Genomic DNA, 22,158 nt, shown 5'->3' with positions numbered 1-22,158 from the left:
ACTATCCCAAATCCAGATAGTTTCCATCCCAAACCCTATCCTTTATAGGGGCCGACTTAAACACTATGCAGGCGAAAGCCTTCCTTCCCCAGGATTACGCTTTCACCATAGCATCTCTGGCGCAAATACTTACAGACTCTATGTTCAACTGCTCGTCCACTTCCTCATACTGCTGGGTCATATGGCATCCTCGGTGCATGTCACTCCGATGGCTCGCCTAGCCATGAGAGTGATGCAGTGGACCTTAAAATGCCAATTGATTCAAGCTTGTCAGCCAATGTCCAGCACTATCCAGGTTACCAAACAGCTCCGTCTGTCACTAGCCTGGTGGATACACCACTCCAATCCATATTCAAGGCCTTCCATTTCAGGCTGCAGAACCTCAAATTACCTTAACAGATGCATACAACCTCGGGTGTGGTGCACATGTAGGCGACCTGCAGACTTGGGGAACCTGGTCTCCAGAGGAAGCCAAACACCAAATAAATTTCCTGGAGCTACAGGCGATCAGATATTCCCTCAAGGCCTTTCAGGATTGTCTATCAAACAAAGCCATCCAGATTCAAACTGACAATCAGGTTACGATGTGGTACATCAACAAACAAGGGGGAACGGGCTCCTACCTCCTGTGTCAGGAAGCTGCACAGATATGGGAATGGGCCCTTTCCTGCTTGATGTACCTCAAAGCAACCTACTTGCCAGGAGTGGACATCTTTTGGCGGACAGGCTGAGTTGCGTTTTCCAATCCGCACAAGTGATCTCTCAACCCCATGATAGCGGGCACAATATTACAGTGCTGGGGTTACCCTCACATAGACCTCTTTGCGTCGGTTCACAACCACAAAGTAGACAACTACTTGCTCTTTCATTCGCAGTCACCACTCGCAACCAAGAGATACCTTCGCCCTCTCCTGGGCCAACAGTCTTCTTTATTATTTATTATTTAACATTTTTATATACCGGGATTCATGTAGAAATTACATATCATCTCGGTTTACATTGTAACGGTAACAAGCATATAAGAATGCAATTACATTGAAACAGGGTGTAGAAATTTGAGACAATAAATGGGGGATAACGAGAGAAAAAAAACTATATAGAGAACAATGAATAAGAACTGTTTTTTTGTGCTAAGACTAGTCTAACTGTAAGGTTGGAGTGAATAGAACTGAATGGATAGATAGTCTGATATTTGATCTGTTGGCTAGAAAGGAGGTATCTCATTGGCATAAATGAAACGCTTGTTCGAATAGCCAAGTTTTAGTCTTTTTTTTGAAAGTGGATCGGGCACTGTTCCAACCGGAGTTCTGGAGGTAGAGAGTTCCATTGTGCAGGACCTGCTGTGGACATGGCTCGTTTGCTGAGAGAGGATTTGATGAGAGGGACATGGAGAGTGTCTCTATATATACTGCTCTCATCAGTCTAGAAGGTAAATGTAGTCGAAAAGGTATGTTGAGTTCCAGTGGAATGAGCTTGTGAATGGATTTGTGAATGATCGTTAGTGCTTTGTAAAGGATTTGAACTTGATTGGGAGCCAGTGTAGGTCTCTCAAGATAGGGGTAATATGATCTCTTTTGTTGGTTTTAGTTAGAATCTTGGCTGAGGCGTTTTGCAGCATTTGTAAGGGTTTAATGTTGTTAGCAGGGAGGGCCGAGTAACAGAGAGTTGCAGTATTCAATTTTTGAGAAAATGATTGTTTGGAGTACTGATCGGTAGTCTTGGAAGTGGAGGAGAGGTCTGAGTCGTTTTAGGACTTGCAATTTAAAAAAGCCCTCCTTAGCGGTATTATTGATAAATCTCTTTAGGTTTAATTGATTGTCCATAATGACTCCGAGGTTTCTAACTTGCGAAGAGAATGATGGTTGACTGGAATGTCTCGGTATTGCATAGTTACCGTCCTGTGAGATGAGGAGTATTTCCGTTTTATTGGAATTAAGGATTAAGTTAAGGCTCGAAAGCAGGTTGTTGATGGCTAGAAGGCAGTTGTTCCAGAATTCTAGGGTTTTTTGTAGTGATTCTGTAACCGGGATGAATATTTGCACATTGTCTGCGTAAATGTAATGATTTAATTTTAGTTTGGATAGAAGTTGGCAGAGTGGTAAAAGGTAGATGTTGAAGAGAGTCGGGGATAATAAGGAGCCTTGAGGGACTCCTAGTGAAGAGCAGACGGGGTGTGATTCTTTGTTATTGACTCGGACCTTGTAAAATCTTTTTTGTAGAAAAGTCTTGAACCAGTTAAGAGCAGTGTCTTTGATGCCGATGTCAGCTAGCCGCTCCAATAGTATTGAGTGTTTCACCGTGTCAAATGCGGCTGATAGATCGAGGAGTATAAGTAGGCCGGATTGTTTTTTATCAAGATTCATGAGTATGGTGTCTGTTAAGGAGATTAATAGAGTTTCAGTGTTTCGGGCTTTGCGGAAGCCGAATTGCGAGGGTGCTAGGATTTTGTTATCGTCCAAGTAATCCGACAATTGCTTATTTACTATTTTTTCTAGGATTTTGGAGATGAAGGGGAGTTTTGCAATAGGTCGGTAGTTGGCAGGGTCGTCTGGAGGTAGATTAGGTTTTTTCAGAAGAGGTTTAAGAATTTCGAGTTTCAAGGGGTCTGGAACAGAGCCTTGTGTTAGTGAACAATTAATGATGTCAGCGATTGGTTTGGCGACTGTTTCAGGGATGGCTGTGAGTAAGTTGGCCGGGATTGCATCCGTCGGGTGTGAGGCTGGTTTAAGCTTCTTAAGGATTACTTCAATCTCTAAGGAGGAAGTCATTTTGAAGTTTTCTAGATTTGAGCTCTGATGAATATGAGGTGAGTAAGGGGGAGGAGGAAGAGGACCCTTATTGGCATTTAAATTGGTGATCAGATCAGTGATTTTTTTCTTGAAGTATGTGGCTAGCTCTGAGGCTTTGCTGGCGGCTTGATTGTCTGGGATGGTTGGGGGGGGGGAGGATTTGGTGAGAGACTTGACGAGAGAGAATAAAGCTTTAGGGTCGAAAATGAAGTTGTGGATTTTCTGTGAGTAAAAATCTCTTTGTTTGGAGGATGGATATCCGGTAGCGGTGCATGAGAGATTTGTACGCCTCCTGGTTTGCTGGGGATGGATTTTTTCGCCATATCTGTTCCCTATTTCTAAGCTCTTGTTTGGTTTTAAGTTGTGGGTTATACCAGGGCTTCCTGTTCTCGTTTGAGAGAGTGTCTTTGGTAATTAAAGGGCAAGTAAGGTCTGCAATATTCTAAGTTATCTTGATTCAGGAGGAAGTGGCTGAGTCCGCATCTGAAAGGTCGAGATTGTTTAGTGCTGTCGATAGTAGTGGTCTAATGGTGTCAGGGTTGCATAATTTCCTGAATTGGACCATGGTTTTTTGTATAGGTTGGCGAGTGGGTTAGATGTTTTTCAGAGTTATAGAGATCAAACGGTGGTCCGACCAAGGGATTGGGTAGCATGTCGTGGATGAAGCGGGGTTAAGACTTTTGTTTATGAAGATTAAATCCAGAGTGTGTCCCGCTTTATGTGTTGGACCCTTAATGATTTGGTTGAAACCCATATACTTAAGCGTGGTAAGAAAAGTTTTGCAATTAGGTGATTGGGGTGATTTATCCTCGTGGATGTTGAAATCTCCCATTATTATAGCAGGGGAGTCTGTTTATGTGCTTGGCTATGAGTTCAATTAATGTGGACAGGTCAGATCTAGGCTTCCTGGTGGGGGGCATATGTGAGGCATATGTGAGGCAGATTTGAAGATGTTTAGACTTGAAAATCGCTACTTCGAGAGTGGTTGAAGTGTTTGTAAACTGTAGAGATCGGCCTAGTTCTTTTTTTGCAGCCAATAGCAGTCCGCCACCTCTTTTTTTTAGGTCTGGGGATTGAGAATATGTCGTAGGAGTATGTGGGGAGTTGGTTAATTAGTGCTGTGTCTTCAAGTTTCAGCCAAGATTCTGTAATTGCGCAGCAGTCTGGTTTAGAATCAATTAGGTAGTCATGTAGGAGGTGAGTTTTTTTAGAGAGTGATTGTGCGTTGATCAAGGTTAGGGAAAATAGTGTGAGGCCTAGAAGTTGGTTCAGGGGTGAAGTCATGATTGGAGTAACTCTCTTTTGAAGGAGGTTGGGGGTGGTGTGGTATTTTACGCAGTTTCTCCTTTGATTGTAGATGATAGGGATAGCGAACATGTGCATGATGAGTACTGACTAGGGGGCGAGCTTGAGATGTCTGGATAAATGCTGGGAAGGTTTGTTTCTCAGATGCTGGGAGATTTGTTTGGTTGCTAGCGTCGTTTGGATGAGTCTGTGTGAGTCTGGAGTTGTTTGGATGTGCAGTAAGATGTTTGGATGAGATGGAGGAATGAGATGTTTGGATGAGTGGAGGAAAAGGCGTCTGGATGAAGTCTGAATGGAAGTGCAGGAGACACCAGTAGGTGATGCTTGAATGTTAGGGGTGTCTAGAAGACTGCTAGCGCGATGTCAGGAGCTGCTGGAAGCGTCTGGTTGAAATGCTGGAAGCGTCTGGAAGATGAAATGCAGGGAGTCTGGATATATATGTAGGTGTCTAGGTGAATTGTAGGAGGCGTCTGGATGAGCATAGTAGGCGTCTCAGAGAATGGTGAGAGGTCGGGGAACGTTGAGTGAAAGATGGGGAAGACTGAATAGAATTTGTAGGCGGCTGGATGGTTCTTGGGCAAGAATGTCATAGAAAGGAGTATTGTAGAGTGGTTGTTTAGGTCTGGAAGGCGTGTAAGGGCTCTGTTATGTGGTCTACTGTTTCTATGATTCTGTATCCTGGCGCTCAGAGTAGGCCCCTTAGTTCTCTTTCTTACAGGTACAATAAGATGCAGTGCACAGTCTCTGACCATTTTGATTAGGCCGAGTGAGATAAGGGGTGCAGTTTTTACTCACCAAGCGTTTTGTTTCTCTTTTTTCTTAGGTTTATGATGGATTCAAGGTGTATGAATGCCTGATGCCTGGGGTGGCTGTACGTCTGGGAAGCTTCCGTAGTAGTATAGGGTTCCGGTGGAAGTTGTTGTAGGCTATAGGTTAATTACGGGAAGTGGAACTCAAAGAGACTCCGTGTTGCCCTCCGGGTCTGCACGAAGGGGCGCACAAAGGGGCGGGCCCCTTTGTTGCGCACCTTCGGCGCGCGGCGCCTAGGATCATGCCTGGGTTTTAAATATTTGAGCGGTCGCGCCGGAGTGATGTAAAAGGTGGGAGGACCGAGCTGCAAGGGGAAGAACGTGAAGGAGTTCCCACGTGGTCGGCGCGGGGGCTCAGCGGTGGTAGGGCGAGATTAATGGCCTTACCCTGATGGGCTCCTGCGCCGGTTGCGCGGGCCCTCTCCCAGCTCCTACGTCGCTCAGGGACTCCCTCCTTCGGTCTTGATGTCTGCCGGCGAAGTGGGCGCCTAGGTACCCTCCACTTCCTCTCATTTCAAAGACTCTCATGAAGCTCCAGCAGGACAAGGGATTAATGATCCTGATAGCTCCCCACTGGCCAAGCCAGATGTGGTTTCCAATCCTCCAGGACCTATCAGTACTCCGGCACATTCCTCTGGGGAAGGATCCCCTTCTAATAACTCAGAACGAAGGGTACCTGCATCACCCCAACCTCCAGGCTCTATGTCTGATGGCCTGGATGTTGAAAGGTTAATACTCCAACTTCTTAACCTTTCAGAGTCTGTATCCTGAGTCCTGGTGGCTTCATGAAAGCCTTCAACGAGAAGGTCTTATCGCTCTAAATGGAAGAGGTTTACGGTCTGGTGTACTTCCATGTCCATAGACCCCTTCACTTGTTCCACTGCGAAGTTCCTAGACTATCTCTGGCACCTGTCAGAGTTAGGCCTAAAAACTTCCTCTATCAGAGTGCATATTAGTGCAGTGTCTGTGTACCATAAGGGTATAGGATAGGTCTCCACTTCCACACAACCCTTAGTATCACGTTTCATGAGAGGCTTGCTCCATTTAAAACCTCCACTACACACCTCATGCCCCTGCTTGGGACCTTAATGTGGTTTTTGGGATGGCTCATGAAACCTCCGTTTGAGCCTCTCCACTCCTGTGATCTCCGCTAACTCACCTGGAAGGTAGTTTTTTCTTCTTGTGATCACGTCCGCCTTGCAGAGTTAGTGAATTGCAGGCATTAGTAGTGCTCTGCACTCACCCTAAATTTTTGCCGAAGGTAGTGTCGGAATTTCATATTAACCAATCTATTATCCTACCTACCTTTTTTCCCAGGCCCCATTCGAACCCAGGAGAACAGGCTCTGCATTCTTTGGACTGCAAACGTGCTCTAGCTTTCTATCTAGACCGCACCATCGGCCCTCAGGAAATCTACTCAATTGTTTTTCTTTTGTTACCATCAAATTGGGAAATCCTGTGGGAAAGCAGACCCTCTTCTCCTGGTTGGCAGAATGCATTCTTTTTGCTACCAGCAAGCAGGCATTCTGCTACAAGACCATGTAAAAGCAAACTCGGTCAGGGCCATGGCGACATCAGTAGCGCACCTCTGGTTGGTACCGCTTGCTTGATATTTGTAAGGCTGCTACCTGGAGTTCTCTCATACTTTCGCAGCCCGTTATTGCTTAGATAAGGCTGGCACACAGGATTCCATCTTTGGCCAGTCCATTCTTCGCAACCTCTTAACTTCCCAACATCTTTCACCGATCCGTTCAGGGTTCAGGATGCCCTCTTAACCAAATTTTCACCCCTGTTGTTGTGCCTGTTGCACGTCTTTGGGTGCATTTGGTGTTTTTTGCTCGTGCATCCTCAGCTCGGTACTCACCCATATGTGAAGACTACCATCCTGCTTGTCCTGTGAGAAAGCAGAGTTGCTTACCTGTAACAGGTGTTCTCACAGGACAGCTGGATGTTAGTCCTCACGAAACCGCACCCGCCACTCCGCGGAGTTGGGTTTCTTATTTTATTTTTTGCATATATTTACTATAATTTTATTTTTTGCACATATTTACTATAATACGAGACTGAAGGGGGACCCCTGCTGGATGCAGGGTCAGTGCATTGCTGGGCATGCCAGTAGGTGCCAGTCAAAGTTCTAGAAACTTTGACAAAAGTGTTCTGAGATTGGGCTCCATTCTGATGATGTCATCCATATGTGAGGACTAACATCCTGCTGTCCTGTGAGAACACCTGTTGCAGGTAAGGAACTCTGCCTAGTTTCCATACTGGGGATTGCAAAAAAAAAATTAAAAGGAGAAAGGAAATTAATTTGCCCCACTCTCCTGTGATGATACCTTACCTATGGTCTCTCCCTCAATTGAGTTTTCCTGAGGTGATATCTGCAGTTCCCTCCCTCAGTAGGGTGCCTCTGTCCCAGTAGCTGGTTTTCCAGTGTGGATTTAGCTGTATAGAGAGAGACAGCTGAGAGGCTAGCGGGGTGCAGGAAGCCGAGCATGACTGTGAAATCCTTGTCTTCTCCCCCCACAGCCAGAGACTGACTCTGTACTTGGCCAGGATGGGCTGAGCTAAGGTAAGAGTAAATTTAAAAAAAAAATTAAAAAAGAGTGAGGGATTCCATTCCCCTTCTGGTCTTTGAGACTGTGTGCTGATCTGATATCCATTCCTGCCTCTGGGGGTGTTTGGGGAGTCGTGGGCAGCTTGGTGGGTTTATTAGCTTTTTGGCTAGGCCCCGCTCTCAGGCATTGCTCAGACGCTGCGTGGCAAACCACAGCTGCTTTCATGCACTTTTCTATGTGCAAGTCTGCTGCGAAACAGTGTGACAGTTCACGCTTATGCACCCAAGTAGGCGCTCAAATGGGCGACTATCTGGACACATGTATTGGGTCCCTAAATTTTGGGCAGCCATAGTATGCACTTATTGACAGTTTGTTTTGGGTGCCCTATCCAGGCTCGCTTGTGCAGATGTGCAGTTGGAATGCACAATTGTCAGCCGCCTTTGGGAGTGGTGCTGTTAGTGGGTGTTTATCCATGACACCAGTAGCAAAGAAGCCTATGCGCTTTACCGTTTTTGCTGCTTGCCTTATTCGGGCATCTCAGCCTGGCATTCCCTGTAACATGTCAGTACTGCTAGGAAGCTCAAGAGAGTTGTTTCTGGCTGATTTTGATGAGCCCAGCCCTTCCCAGCATGATGTGGGAATAGGACCAGAGGGGGACCTGTCAGACATTTTTGCCTGGTTTTGGGACTCCCCTAACTGGTTCGTCAGCAGGGGAAAGCAACTCAGTGGGTGCAGGACTGACACGCCTGGTTTTGGTATGGATCCTTCTACCCTTTATTGGGTGGAATTTTTAAGGGTTGCAATCCTTTCTTCAGGCATAGTTGGCAGAGCCTGCCAAACCTAAGAGTTCAAGATAGCAGACTATGGATCCATGCACGCCTGGTGCCATGGGTAAGCGTTAGAGTAAGCTAGACTTGCTGTGGGTCATGCTAATAGGGACCCCAAATAGAACAGTTGATGAATCCTATCCTTACTCCCTGGAGGATGGGGAAAATTCTCTGGGTTGAAAGTCATATAGAATCATGTTGCGTTTCTTTCATAGAGATGAGTTGCTGACTCTCATCTCCCAGACACTGAAGATGGTGGGGTGCCATGTGCTGATTTCATGTCTGAGCCAAAGACGTGTCTATACATAAAGCATTATGGATGACATTCAAAAATTGATTGATCTATAATGGGGTTTCACGGAAGCTAATTTTAAAGGCGGATGAGCCTTGTAAAGCGCTGTCCCTGAATCTGGCAGTGAGAGAGCAGTTGTGCTTTCTGAAAGTGGATGTGCTAGTGTGTGCTGTCACCAAACGTACGACTATCCCTGTAGAAGAGGGAGCAGCATTGAAGGGATGTGCACAGGATGGGATAATTGAGCCTATTCTTAAGCAGGCATTGAGGTGGTGGCAATGAATTTGCAGATACTCTTGTTGCTCCCTGGTGGCTTGCTCTTGCTTGTTTCTCTCTCAGGAAGTCGATAGGTTCTGGTTGGAATTCCAGGACAATTATGGAACTGACAACTGCCTTTTTGCTGGTTGCGGGCTGCAACTTGGTCCACACTTCTGCCAGAAGGGTGGCTTCAGTGATAGTGGCCAGGCATCAGCTATGACTGAGGAATTGGTCAGCCAATACAATTTCAAAGTCTAATCTCATGAAATTGCCTTTTAAAGGATCACTCTTGTTTGGGAGTGAGTTGGAAAAATGGCCAATAAGTGAGGTGAGTCTCAGGTTCCTCGGTACCAGAGGATAAAAAGCAGATGCCACACTTGTTCAGCGTGAAAGGTTGTACTAGGGGTTTGTTTCAAACTATTTCGACTTTACAAAGGAGCGGCTTCTCAAAGGGCTTGATCTATGAATAGGTCTCAGTCTTTCATCCCAGGCAGTCCAGACAGGGTGTGGGCTCGAGCGGCAGTGCCCTCTGACCCCCTCAATGAGAGTGTGCCGACCCACCCCCAGAAACAGGAGATAGGGGGTGGCTTATCTTTATCGGAGGTGGGTCAAGATCACTCACCTCCAGTAGGTTCTGGAGGGTGATAAGAGACTTCTGTGCTCTGGAGTTTCTCAGTGTTCCTCAGTTCAATTTCATGGCGTCTCCCTGCAGTTCTCAGCAGAAGAGACTGGCAATGGAGTGTACAATTGTCAAGGCTCCTTTAGCCTGTGGGCCATGATCCAGTGCCTATGTCACAAGAAAATACAGTCTGATAATTCCATTTATTCCGTATGTACCCAAGAAGGAGGATTCCTTTTGCCCCATCCTAGATCTCAAGGGAGTCAAGTGTCTTTTGCAAGTTACTCGTTGCCATACAGAAACCTTACTCTGGTGATAATGGCTGAGCAGTCGGAGTTTTTATCTCTGGATTTGTCAGGCATATCTGCATATTCCCATCTGACTGGAGCATCAATGGTTTTCTGAACTTTCTCTGTTTTGGGGGCGATATTATCAATTTCAAGCGCTATACTTTGGTTTGACCACTATACCCAGAATCGTCTCCAAGGTCATAGTTGTGGTAGTGGCAGTGGTTGAGAGAGGATGGCATTCTGGTCCACCCGTAAGATGGTTGACTAATTCAGGCCAAGAGCATGAAAGAAGATCTTCAGGCCTCGTGCAAGTTGATCTCGCTTGTCTGCCAGAAACTAGGTTGGGAACCTGGCCCAAGAGTAACCTTACAAGCCACTTCAAGCACTGGAGTATCTTTGTATTCAAACATGACATGAAGCAGGCAGGGTGTTTCTGCCAGAGATTCACATTCAGAAGAACTGATGGTGCAGGGTGTGACTATTGACAGAAACAATACTCCCAGTGGGTGTGGTCTTATCTATTAGGGATGTGAATCGTTTTTGAACGATTAAAATTATCGTCAGATAATTTTTAAATCGTTCTAAATCGTCAGAATGCATGATACAATACAAATGCCCCCGATTTATCATCATAAATCATCCTAAATCGTTAAATAGGGCACGGGAATTATTTGGGGGAGGGCAGGAAAACCGGCACACCAAAACAACCCCTAAACCCACCCCAACCCTTTAAAACCAATTCCTTACCCCCCCCCACCCTCCCGACCCCCCCCAAAATGTTAAATTACCTGGTGGGGGGGGGGGGGTCCTGGTGCGATCTCCCGCTCTAGGGCCATTGGCGCCATTTTGGCTGCCACTAATTAAAATGGTGCCAATGGCCCGATTTAAAAAAAAAAAAAAAAAACAAACCCTCCTGATCCTTTAAATTGACCTCCCTTAGCCTCCCCCACCCTCCCGACCCCCCCCCCCCAAACCTTTTTAAAATACCTGGTGGTCCAGGAGGGGCCTCAGGGAGCGATTTCCCGTTCCCAGGCAATCAGCTGCGCTAAAAAATAAATGGCTCAGATGCCCCTTTGCCCTTACCATGTGATAGGGTATCCGTGCCATTGGCCAGCCCCTGTCACATGGTAGGAGCACTGGATGGCCGGCCATCTTTACTCATCAGCCCCTATTATAGGAGTATAGTATAATAGGGGCTGATGAGTAAAGATGGCCGGCGCCATCTTTAAAGAGTGGCGCCGGCCACCCAGTGCTCCTACCATGTGACAGTGGGTTTAGGGGTTGTTTTGGTGTGCCGGTTTTCCCACCCTCCCCCAAATAATTCCCGTGCCCTATTTAACGATTTAGGACGATTTATGACGATAAATCGGGGGCATTTGTATTGTATTATGCATTCTGACGAGGGTGGGGGAGGCTAAGGGGGGTCGATTGAAAGGGTCGGGTGGGTTTTTTTTTTTTAGCAGCGCGGGCCTCCCTAAAAAAAAAAAAATTAGCGATGTGAATTGGAATCGGAAATGATTCCAATTCACATATCTTATCGATCAGATTTCCCCCCCAGCCGAACCTGATCGTTAAGACGATCTGGCACACGATTCACATCTCTATTATCTATAGGTGCTCATGTTGATGGCAACCAACCTAGAGGTGGTTCCATGGGCAAGGGTGCAAATGCATCCACTTTAGTGTACACTGCTTGCACTTTGGAGTCCACAGTCTCTGGACTACTCGATACAGCTTCACTTACCAGTAGAGATCAGCATCCAGCTGTAGTGGTGGTTGCTGCAAGCAGATCTAAGGAAGGGTGTTCCCCTATGAACACCAGACTTGGCTAGTACTCATGATGGATGCAAGCCTCCAGGGGGCTCGCTGTCAGGAGTTGACCAGAGCAGGGGTGCTGGAGTACAGAAAAGTTTTCTCTGGAGCATGAATTGGCTGGGAAACCTGTGTCGTTTGGTTGACATGCTTTCAATTCATTGACCACAAGCAGGGACGAGTGGTCCAAATGATGCTGGACAATGCGATGATGGCTTACATCAATTTCCAGGGAGGAACTAAGAGCCAGCAAGTGTCACAGAAAATAGCTCAACTCATGGAATGCGGAAGTAAATCTTCAGGAGATCTCAGCCTCACACGTTGGCAGGGAAAAATGTAAGAACTGATGTCCTCAGCACAGAGTCTGGATCCAGGAGAATGGGAATTGTCAAGCATTCCAGCTTATAGTGGGCCACTGGGGCCTCCTGTTTCTAGATGTGATAGCGACATCACACAATGTGAAGGTTCAGAGAACTGATGTTTTTGGGCATCAAAGCCTTCATGCAGGAATTGCTGGAAGACAAGCTTCTATATGCCTTTTCCCTATGGCCCATGTTGGCAGAATGATTCAGAGGCTCAAGAGACACATGGGAATGGTGCTTCTGATGGTGCCAGATTGGCCTAGGAGGCCATGGTATGCAGATCTGTGGAGGCTCCTGGTAGACTCTCCTCTCCGATTACTAGTCCACAGAAATATGCTACAGCAGGAGCCTATTCTTCTCAAAGATCTGACTCTATTATACCTTACTGTATGGTCCTTGAGAGGGCTTGGTTGCTGAAGCATGGATATTCCACTGCTCTGATTTCCACCTTGCTTCAAGTGCAGAGGTTCTCCACTTCCTTATCCTAAGTTCAGTTTGGCAAGTGTTTGAGCCTTGGTGTGAGAACGAGGGGCTCATACTCATTTGATTAAGATCCCGCTCAGTTTGGATTTTTTTATTAAGGGCTTGTCCCTTAATTCCTTGAAAGTATAGGTGGCAGCTCCTACCTGTTTCCGGGGTCATGTGATTGGTGAACCCTTGTCCGCCCATCCAGATGTAGCCCGGTTCTTGAAAGGGGTGAAGCATCTTCATTCCCCCTTGCAGTTGCCAGTGCCTTTGTTAGAGACTTAATCTGGTTCTGGATTTTCTGGTGGGTCCCAACTTTTGACCACTGTGTAGCCTCTCCTTGAGGTTATTTACTTGACAGTGTCCTGTATAGAGTTTCTGAACTGCAGGCTCTGTCTTGCTGGGAACTGTTCCTGCGAGTGACTTCGGGGCATTCCAGCTGTGAACTGTTCCGTCCTTTTGCCAAAGGTGGTCTCTGATTTTCACTTGAATCAATCTATTTCCCTGCTGACACTAGACAAAGAAATGTGGGTGAATATAGTCTGTTACGTATCTTGGATGTGAAGCTGCATATCATGAGCTATTTGGAGGTTTCTAAACCTCTCAGGTAGACAGACCAGCTGTTTTATACTCCACGGTGGGGGCAGGCTACAATAGCCCGTTGGATTAAGGAAGTTGTCACAGCCATGTATGTGGATGCTGAGCAACTGTTGCCTAGTCAGGTTAGGGCTCAGGCAGTGTCATGGGTGGAGATTATATTATCTCCCATTGAGATTTACTGAGCTGCCACTGTGGTCCTCCTTACATACCTTTTCTAGGCATTACCACCCGGATGTGCAGGCCCAGGAGGATGCAGCCCCCCTTGCATGTGCGGTGTTGATCGGACCATGGACAACCTCCTCCCCTGTTTGAGAGTAGCTTTGGTATATCCCACTGCTCATGGATTAACCTGTCTGAATGCTAAGAAAAGAGAAGTTACTACTAACCTGATAACCTGTTTTCATTAATTAAAAAAAAAAAAAAAAAAAAAAAAAAAGGAAATTAATCCACCTTCCCATCCTTGGCTGCCGGATGGTGGTCCTATTATCTTCCTGAGTGGCTGTGTTTCCTGTGATTACTGGTCAGGTCCAGTCCCTAGATTAGTGATATCACACTCCTTGTCTGAGCTCAGTGTTTCCTGTTAACTGAGTATTTGAATGGTTGTCTGTTAATAGTTATGATTATGTATTGTTTAGCTGTCCACAGTTGACTTTTGCAGGGAATATTGGTGGCCTGATGTCAGTGCAGGGGTGTATATACTGTGATGTCAGCTTTGCTCCATCTCCATCTGCTGGTAGAGGTGCATAACCCCACTGGTTTGTGGATTAAGCTGTCTTCATTAAGAAAAGGAAATTATCAGGGAAGTAGAAATTTCTCCTTGTTATATTCCAAATGAGGAGTGCAGTGAATCTCAAAATAGCAGCAAAGCCTAAACAGGCCTTAATAGCCAGATGATCCTCCCAAAAAGAGATGGAGTGGGAGGAACAATTTAGATTTTTGTCTCACATTTTTTCCAGGTGACAAAACACCCCAAAATAACCAACAAGCAAACAGGGAGGGAGCATTTAAGCTTAGAGCCAAACAGCAAACATAGAAACACCAAACTCTCATGCTGGTATAAAGGTAAAAACCATGCCAGATAGGCATATCAACATAAAGACCCCCCCCCCCCCCCCAAGGTGTATATAAGGAACTGGCAGGTAGCAAAGTAGTAGCAGCAAGTGATTGAGTGGAAGAAAGGACTATTCAAGGATAAGTGATATAGCAGTAAGGCCAGAGTGGCATGTGAGATGTCTATTTCTGTGGACGTACTTGCCATATGTCAGAATTTAGTACAAGATAATATGTCATCAGTATAATTTTTTGTAACATGAGTTTATTTAAAGTTCTGTACTTGAGCTTATCTTGCTGTGGATAGCAATTTGTGTTTCTGCTTTAATTGCCTACCAGGTCCTAGTGAAAGTATTTTGAGCATCTAATTGGTTTCTCATCAGTGTGGTATCCTGGTGGTAACTGAAGTTTTTCAGCTATAGGATAGGTTTAATTGATATGAAGAAACAGGGTTGTAAAACTTTGCTTAGATTAAACAAAGAACTATACAATAGGAGGAAGGGAGGAGAAAACTTATTTTTTAATCTTTTTTTTCACATTTTTTTCTGGGGACAAAACATTTAAGTATAACCAACAAACACAGGTTGGTAGAGAACTAGGCTTGGATTAAAACAAGGAATCATATAATAGGTGAAGGGGTAAGGATAAACTTGTATTAAAACAAAAAAAACTTTTTTTCCCAGTGGAACAAAAATCTAAGAACAGCAAATTCCAACACGCCAAATCTCCCATGTTTATTCATGATGATCATGGCAAGAAGGTGGAACAATAACAGCAAACTCCTGTATTGCTATTTGAGGACTGGCAGATAGAAGCAGTGGGTTTAAGCAGATATGCCCCTGTGGTGGTGTTTGGGGCACAGCAGGCAGATGAAATTAGTGTGGTTGTGTGCCGGTGGTGGTGTTTGGGGTATGGAAGTCAGAAGCAGGATGTGTCAGGCCCCTGTGGTGATTTTGTGGACATGGCAGGCTGACGCTGTGGTGGTAGTCAGAGCACAGTTGGTAACATGATTCTGTGCTCTAAGGCTTCTGTCCTGTTTCAGGCCTAGAAGGCAGAAGCAGTGTGGTGACTGTGATGCTGTTTGGGGAATGGTAAGCAGGCAAGGCAGAACAGCAACAAGACCTTCAAATTATTTTTCATTCATCTTGCCACTCACATGGCAAATCTGGAACCCAACCAAATGCACCTGATTTTGAGGAACACTAGCATTTTCATCAACTGTGGTGACAACCTTGAGCAATGTCCCCTGTCATCAAAATGACTCATTCACTGGACATACTAGTTGGTAGGCAAGACAGATAATGCTGAGCCACTCTGGATGGGTCTGGTCAAATGGTGGATTTGTGTACCCAATATGACAGCACATCTATGTTAATTGTCCTTAGTTGTGATATAGCATTGTCACAGAGATTTGTCCTGGTGTTATCCTTTGCTTAGGCATGCTGTAAATCTTCCTAGCTGCTTTTGTGATTCCCTGTGCCAGAAGTGATGATTCTTTATGAGCAACATGGCTTTGGCATGTTGAAATGGAGGAGAAAGTCCTGGGTGGCAAGGTGCTGCTCGTACTTGCACTACTGTTTTAAGGTGCCACTGTTAGTGTTTCCTCCTCTGCTTCAGCTATGGCACTCTTGTCCACAGTAGAGATGAGCTTCATTTTTTTCTACCAGGTCGTTTTTTGAGTTGGACGCTTTGGGGTAAGTTTGTTTTTCCTCTGTTAATTTTTGGAAAAACGAAAAAAAAGCTAAACAGGGAAAAACGAAATGGGCCCAAAAAACGACGCGGGAAAACAAAGCTCAAAAAAACCCCACCCCAAGCATTAAAATTTACAATAATACATTAAATTCACCCCCCCACACACCATCCCGATCCCTCCCCAACACTTACTGACATCCCTGGTGGTCCAGCGGGGTCCCGCGAGCGATTTGTCCCTCCGTGCCGTCGGGCTGTGTGGCCTGCCTTGCATCAAAATGGTGCCGATAGCCTTTGACCTACTATGTCCACAGGGGCAATGGCTGGCGCCATCTTGTGCTCCTACCATGTGACAGGAGCTGACCAATGGCACCAGTAGCCCCTGTGACATAGTATGGGCAAAGGTTATTGGCGCCAGTTTGATTACTGGCAGCTGACAGCGAGATCGCTCCCGGACCCTCGCTGGACCACCAGCGACTTTTGGCAAGTCTTGCGGGGGACAGGAGGGTCCCCCAAGACTTGGCAAAAGTCCCTGGTGGTCCAGCAGGGGTCTGGGAGCGATCTCCTGCACTCGGGCCATCGGCTGCCAGTAATCAAAATGGCGCCCATAGCCTTTGCCCATACTATGTCACAGGGGCTACCGGTGCCATTGGTCAGCTCCTGTCACATGGTAGGAGCACAAGATGGCGCCAGCCATCCATTGCTTCTACCATGTGACAGATATATCATCATGAAAGTAACCTTTTCACCATTGTATTGAGCAGAAGATTAAAATTTCAATTGGAAAGTTTTAGCTAGAAAAAAATTGAATTTTCAAGTGGAGGATTCCTAGTTGTTCATGTGTCTTAGGAAAATCTATGTAAATAATACATAGTAAACTATTTTTTCATAATCACAAACACATTATAAATATATAGAGATCAATATTCAAAAGGATTTGCTGGTTAAGTTTGGGGCTTAGATGGTTTAATTATTTCCCACCACTGACTGGCTAAATTAGAAAACGTAACCAGATTTAAAAAAAACAGTGACGCAGGGATATTCTAGAGGTGAGCTTGAATTTTGCAGGTAATGCTGAATATCAGTTGCTACTTGGCTGAGTCATATGTGCAAATACCTACCTGGATAACTTGGAACTTAACCAGTTATATTAAATATATAACCAGTCAAAACAACAACCCAAAAAAACCCCACCCTCGGCAATTAGGCCCTTCTAACAGCATCCCATGTACCCTCCAAAATAAGGAAAAATCTGTGTGTGTGTGGGGGGGGGGGGGGGGACACATAGCACTTGATCTCGACGACTCTTTCCCCCCAAAAAATAAAACCATTGTGGGCCATAGCAGCCTGAATGGAACTTCCCCCCCACCCCCCCCGACCCGAAAACAATTAAAATTTGACTTGGGCCCTCACAAACTTCTCAGACCACAACAGGAGCAGGTAGTGTCTGTACCTGGCTGCTGGCGACTAAAATTTAATGTGAAAACTCTGCCCTCAACGTTAATACCCCAATGCTACTAGCTTTCAGGTCTATCCAGTACCGAGCGGTAGGAAGAGCTGCATTACTGCCTGCGGCACCCGCGGTTGCCGCACGCACAGTGCAGCACACCTACCGCTCGATCCTGAACACTAATTTTATGTAAATGTAAACCGCGTCTAAGAAGGGCCCGTGAAGCCTTAGGCCTGCGCAACCCAATTTTACTGGATAGAGCGCCTATACAGTATTTATTTATTTATTTATTTATTTATTTATTTATTTTTAATTTTTATATACCGGAATTCCTGTATACAATACAAATCAGTCCGGTTTACATGGAACGAAAAGATAGCCCTGGTCTGGGAAGTCAGATCAGGGTTTTTTTACAAAGAACATTGAACAATAACATATAATCCATTCATAATACAAAGAACATTGAACAATAACAATAAATCCTTAAATATTTTCGTAATTTAATTAAAATTAGGCCAATGGCATGTTGAACTTAAATTAAATGTAAGGTAAATTGAAATTTAATTTTGCTTAAAATTGCATATTATTAACTGTAACACAGAATATTCCCAAGTTCAATCAGGATGCGGCGCTTAGTTACATTCTGGAGATTGGAACACTTGCCTGAAGAGCCAGGTTTTTAACTTTTTTTTGAACTCTGGTAGACTGGGTTCGAGCCGTAGGTCAGGGGGGGAGAGCGTTCCAATGGCGTGGTCCTGCAGTTGAGAGTGCTCTTTTTCTTAGTAATGATGTTGCTGGAGGGGCGAATAATGTGCCTCTGTAAGCGCTTCTGATGGGTCTGGAGGATAGGTGTGGACGAAGTTGAGTTTGGAGTGATATAGGTGCGATGTTGTGTATTGATTTATGAATAATGGTGAGGGTTTTAAAAAAGGATTCTCTGTTTGATGGGTAGCCAGTGGAGGTTGCTCAGAATGGGGGAAATATGTTCTCTTTTATAGGTGTTTGTTAGGATTCTGGCAGCGGCGTTTTGTACCATCTGTAGAGGCTTGATACTGTTAGCAGGGAGACCAAGTAGAATTGCGTTACAGTAGTCGAGTTTTGAAAAAATAATGGATTGAAGGACGAGGCGAAAGTCTTTGAAGTGAAGGAGTGGTTTTAACTTTTTGAGGACTTGTAGTTTATAGAAACAGTCCTTGGTGGTGGTGTTTATAAAATTTTTTTAAGTTAAGTTGATTGTCAAGCCATGCTCCTAGATCCCTGACTTTTGAGGAGAGATAAATGTTTAATGAGGAGGGTTGCGAAAGGCTGGGTGAGTAGATACGTGGGTCCTGTGAGATAAGTATCATCTCTGTTTTGCTGGAGTTTAAAATCAAGTTTAGGTTGGAGAGGAGTTGTTTAATTGGTTGTAAACAATCCTCCCAGAAGGAGAAAGTATCCTGGGTGCGCGGGCCTAATGCTTCACGCCACGCTGGTATCTGTCATTTCAAATGTCATTTGAAATGACAGATACCAGGAAGTCGGGACTGCCAATCCCCCCTCCCCTCCTCCCGAAGCAGGGCGCGAAAAGCAGCCTTGCTCCGGGAGGAGGGGAGAACCTGACAGCGGCGAAGCAAAAAAAAAAAAAAAAAGCGAAAAACCAAAAGCAAAAAGTAAGTCGCTTCGCTTCTGCCCTCCTCCCGGAGCAAGGCTGCTTTTCGCGCCCTGCTCCGGGAGGAGGGGAGAAGCGGCGAAGCAACTTACTTTTGCATCCCCGATCGGACTTACTTTTTTTGCAGCCGTCCGGCCATCTGAAGAAGGTATAGTGGCTCCCCTGCCTCCCGGGGGAAGATGGATGCCAGCACGGGGGAAAGCGGCCCCTGTGCATTCAATTGGCTGCTCAAGACGTGACGTCACATGCCGTGACGCCAAACGTCGTGACGTCACGTCTTCAGCAGCCAATTGAATGCACAGGGGCCGCTTTCCCCCGTGCTGGCATCCATCTTCCCCGGGGAGGGGAAGATACCTTCTTCAGATGGACCGGACGGCTGCAAAAAAAGTAAGTTTGGGCAGGAGAAGTCCGATCGGGAATGCAAAAGTAAGTTGCTTCGCCGTGAAGCGGCGAAGCGACTTACTTTTTGCTTTTGCTTTTGGTTTTTTTCGCTTTTTTTTTTGTGCTTCGCCGCTGTCACTTCTCCCCTCCTCCCGGAGCAAGGCTGCTTTTCGCGCCCTGCTCCGGGAGGAGGGGAGAAGTGACAGCGGCGAAGCGACTTACTTTTTGCTTTTGGTTTTTTTGCTTTTTTTTTGCTTCGGGGAGGAGGGAGAGGACTGGGGCTGCCCCGGAGACAGGCACCCATGATCGCGGCCGGGGCAGGTGAGCGGGAGCTGGGGGAAAGCTTGCCACCTACCCTTACCCCTGCCTCTACCGCAGGGGTCAGGGTAGGCGGTAAGTTAGCAGGTTAAACGCGCGACAAAACGGCAGGGAAAGATAGCGATAGTCGGGGCGCGGGTTACGGGATGCTAGGGAATAGCTAATTCGCTCGTTTGCATGCAATATCCATGCCGCGTGCGGAAGGGGTTGGCCGGGGATTTTAGGACGCGGTAGGAGTAGGTTAAGTGGATTCGGGATCGCAGGAAGGGATAACGCGGCCGGAAAGTGAGTAAAACGCGGCTTAGGAGCAGGGTAAACGCGGCCGCACTTTACAGGATAGACCTGTTTGTTATTAGAGCAATGGAGGACACTGCCGGAAGCATGGTCCAGACACTACTCACTATTTGCACTGCCTCAGGGTTTTTCAGGGGGGTTCCACATAGGAGTAGGAATGATAGTGTGACAAGAGAGTAGAGTAGGGAGAGAAGTGAACCGGGCAAAATTGTACTGTTGTGGCTTGCAGTACTCAATATTATTTTTGCCAAGGGGAGTGGGGGTTGGGGACAGTCGTGGTCCGGTGCTATGCCCCCATAGGCTTTCTCTTTTTTTTGGGAGGGGGGTGAAGGAGTAATATGGGAGGGCCCTCCTGGCCAAAGGTTTTTTTTGTCTTAACCAGCTATATGCTTAATTTAGGACTTAGCTAGCCTGAATAAATGAGTCTTTAGCTGTTATTTGAGAATTGCATGATGATACATGACTCATACTTTAGATTGCAGCCAGTGGTAATTATGTATAGAAACATCCTGCTATAATAATTATACTTGTTTGTCTCATTAATTTTGTTATGTACTTTTTATTTAATTTTTAATTTTATTCTGCATGAAATGTTTTTACTTTTTGTTTCTTATACTTGAATGTATTTTTTGGATAGTGCAACATATAAATATCTAAAAATGAAAAATAAAATATATTATCTGGGTAAACCTACATGTTAACTTTAGCCAAGCATATTAAAAAAAAACCAAGTTTTCTGGATAACTTTTGCCAAGGATATTCAGCAGGAGACTTGTCCTGCTGAATATCTGTGACAAGTCATCTGGCTAACTGAAACTAGATAACTTGTCTACTCCCCATTTTACAGAGCATGGCCCTCCTAGTTCTTTTTTTAGTACGCATTTTATATTTTACATCATTGTAAAATAGGAAGAATCTGATGTGTGACTGGATCTAACCTATATTATTCTGAAATGCTGAAAAACCTCCAATAACCAAATACTATAAAATGACAGAAATATTAGAACTGTAATAAGGCATACCAATGGTGTAAATTATAGCTGAATATCTGTACTACTTTGGCCTTGGCCAGCCTTTGGCTTTGTGCCTTACAGAAAACCTGAAGCAAGCTTAATGATCTACCAATTAAGTATAAAGTTTTGATTCATTTGATTAGTGTACTGCCAATTTTTTTTAAACTGTAGTACACACAGATGGTATATATCTGTATTTTTCAAACATCAGGTGCATCTCCCATTTTAGCATGTTTTTATCTGTTTCTAGCCACCTTCACTCCGTAGAGTAAGTGTTGCTTCATTCCCAAGGAATGCAGGAAATGCTGGGTCTAGCATGCCACAGGTAAGCTCATGCTCGATAAATTTTATCTGGCTGAATTCATCTAAATGTTTTGCTTAACATAAGAAATGCCATACTGTGTCAAACCAAGATTCCTCGAGCCCAGCATTCTGTCTCTGATAGTGGCCAGTCAGGGTCACAGGTACTGGTCAGATCCCCCAATAGTTGAGCTTTTCTTATACTCCCAGGGATAAGCGCTAGCTTTCCCAAGTCTACCTGGCTAATAACTGTTTGACATTTTCTTCAGGAAAATGTCCAATCCTCTTTTGAACACTGCTATGTTAGTTGACATGACCACATCCTCCAGCAACAGATTCCATAGATTCATTGTACATTGAGTGAAAAAATACTTCCTACAATTTGTTCTAAATCTGCTGGTTGCTAGCTTCATGAAATGTCCCCTAGTCCTAGTGTTATTTGAAAGGGTAAATAACCATTCTTTATTTATCCATTCCACTCATGATCTTCTAAATTTCAATCATGTCCCTTCTGTCATATCTTTAGTCTTTCTTCATAAGGAGTTTTTCCATCCTGTTAAGGAGTGGTCTTATTATCCCTTCTTAACCTGTGCCAGGACCAGGCTAGATACCTGGTCCACTTTAAAACTGAGAGAGAGTGCTCTGTGGGTAGGACCCTGCTGGGGAAGGATAAGAAGCTGATCCCAAGTGGAATCAGGTGGCCCTGCCTCTCCAAGAGAAGGAGCTCCTGAATTCTGTCTGTATAAGCTTATGGTGTGAGTACACTTCTGGAAGGTGAGCAGTCTACATCATTGTATGCTGAATACTGCTATAATAAGATGGAAACCTGTTGTGAAAGAGGCTGGTGTTAGTATAAATGTGTCTCAATCCTGAAAGTTACTCTGCTATCCCACATATGGTGTCAGTTTGGGGATTTCTGCTCTATCCTTGGCACAAAGAGAAACCCAAATCTCCAAGGAAGGAAATAAAGAAGAAAATAGTTTTGCTTGTGTGTGTGGCCTCCATGAAGCATTTTGGAGGCAAAGCAATGCT

At 45.2% G+C, this 22,158-nt stretch overlaps 1 protein-coding gene across 5 annotated transcripts in view; it reads left to right on the top strand.

Moving 5' to 3' along the window:
* Positions 1 to 22,158, top strand: part of LOC115090703 (lymphoid-restricted membrane protein-like) — a 1,037,620-nt gene that overhangs the window by 740,856 nt on the left and 274,606 nt on the right. For all 5 annotated transcript variants that reach the window (XM_029600146.1, XM_029600141.1, XM_029600144.1 and 2 more), the window contains exon 25: positions 21,077 to 21,151. The gene's annotated coding sequence lies outside the window, so the exon portion shown is untranslated. The remainder of the gene's footprint in view (positions 1 to 21,076; positions 21,152 to 22,158) is intronic.

Source organism: Rhinatrema bivittatum, chromosome 4 (genome assembly GCF_901001135.1).
Source record: "Rhinatrema bivittatum chromosome 4, aRhiBiv1.1, whole genome shotgun sequence".
NCBI classification, from domain to species: Eukaryota; Metazoa; Chordata; class Amphibia; order Gymnophiona; family Rhinatrematidae; genus Rhinatrema; species Rhinatrema bivittatum.
The sequence above is the reverse complement of the archived record's forward strand: the minus strand, read 5'-3'. Positions and strand labels throughout refer to the sequence as shown.